This window comes from Sinocyclocheilus rhinocerous, unplaced genomic scaffold (assembly GCF_001515625.1).
Source record: "Sinocyclocheilus rhinocerous isolate Xijiao unplaced genomic scaffold, SAMN03320098_v1.1 scaffold90, whole genome shotgun sequence".
Classification (NCBI taxonomy): domain Eukaryota; kingdom Metazoa; phylum Chordata; class Actinopteri; order Cypriniformes; family Cyprinidae; genus Sinocyclocheilus; species Sinocyclocheilus rhinocerous.
The window spans coordinates 431,651-433,199 of NW_015657969.1; the positions used below are offsets into that span (position 1 = coordinate 431,651).

General features: G+C 43.8%; 1 long non-coding RNA gene across 1 annotated transcript in view; it reads right to left on the reverse strand.

Moving 5' to 3' along the window:
* LOC107721911 (uncharacterized) overlaps window positions 1–1,270 on the reverse strand; it is a 2,579-nt gene extending 1,309 nt beyond the window's left edge. The window contains exon 1 of the long non-coding RNA XR_001637753.1: window positions 1,223–1,270. This is a non-coding gene — a long non-coding RNA (uncharacterized LOC107721911). The remainder of the gene's footprint in view (window positions 1–1,222) is intronic.
* Between the last annotated feature and the right edge of the window lie 279 nt (window positions 1,271–1,549).

The following is a 1,549-nucleotide window of genomic DNA, read 5'->3' on the forward strand; positions in this document are numbered from 1 at the left end:
TACTCCAGTCTTCAGTGTCACATCCTTCAGAAATCATTCTTATATGCTGATTTACTGCTCAAGAAACTTTTTAAATTATTATTATTATTATTATTAATGTTTTTTGAGCAGCAAATCAGAATATCAGAATTATTTCTGAAGGGTCGTGTGACTGGAGTAATGGTGCAAAAAAAATGTAGCTTTGAAATCACTATAAATTACATTTTAAAATATATTCGTCCCCCGCGCCCCCCGCGTAATCTACGCCCCTGCCGTGGAGCAATGCGCCTTATATCTGCTCAACAAACGACTCACTCGTGGCACACTCAAACCTGCTTGGCTGGCGAAGTTTAAAGTGTGGGCAAAACACCTGACATGTGGGGCTAGCCCAGCCTCTCTGACAGCAACATCCATATTTCACAACAACAATTCCACGGTTAGCTTTTTGAAGCCCCCATTCACTCACAGCTGATTTTAAAACTTCAGCAATATTTGCCCAGGTGTGTGTTTCAGACAGAGGGCGAGTTTGAAGGACAAAATTGACCATCTCCCACTCGCCTAGCCCAGCCTCTCTGACAGCAACATCCATATTTCTCACATTGTCTGTCACAACAACAATTCCACGGTTAGCTTTTTGAAGCCCCCATTCACTCACAGCTGATTTTAAAACTTCAGCAATATTTGCCCAGGTGTGTGTTTCAGACAGAGGGCGAGTTTGAAGGACAAAATTGACCATCTCCCACTCGCTGGTTATCAAATGGGCTGTGACTGTAAGATAACTCTGGGTAGCCCTGGACGTCCAGCTGTCGGCTGTAATTGACACGCTGTCTGCCTTTCCGAGTGTCTCAACCACCTTAGATTTTGTTTCTCTGTAAAGCGTTGGCACGACAGTCTGGCTAAAGTGGGGACGTGATGGGATTGTGTATCTGAGTTCCAGTGTGTTCACCAGAAGCCGAAATCCTTCATTTTCTACTACAGAAAACGGCCTCATATCTTTTGCCATGAAGACACCGATGCACCGTGTGATCGCCGCAGCTCTCGCACTCGTCGGATTGAGCGGGCTGCAAATCCTTTGGTCAGTGTGGTTTGGCCTAATAGCTTTTTGCATACAGACAGCTGTGACTGGATTTTTCACTGTGGTAACGGTTTATGTGCTGCAACATATTCGTGGTGCTGTTAGTGTATGTAAACGTCTTCTTGCAGTGTTTGCACACGGTTTTTGTTTTGTCTGTTACCACCTCACCTGATTTGAATGAGGACCAGGCTTCCTCAATATCCACACTCGTCGTCGCCATGCTTTAAAGTTTAAACTGTTTGCTACAACTTGTTGTTCACCGCTATTGCGCATGAAAGCGAGTTTGCAGTAAACAGCAGCCCCTGCTGTTCAAAACATGTATCGCGATTCATTTAAAGGTTACCTATTATGCCCCTTTCTACAATATGTAATATAAGTCCCAGGTGTCCCCAGAATGTGACTGTGAAGTTTCAGCTCAAAATACCCCACTGATCATTTATTATATCATTTTCAAAATGCCTATTTTGAGAGGAAGCAGAAACACGCTGTTTTTGT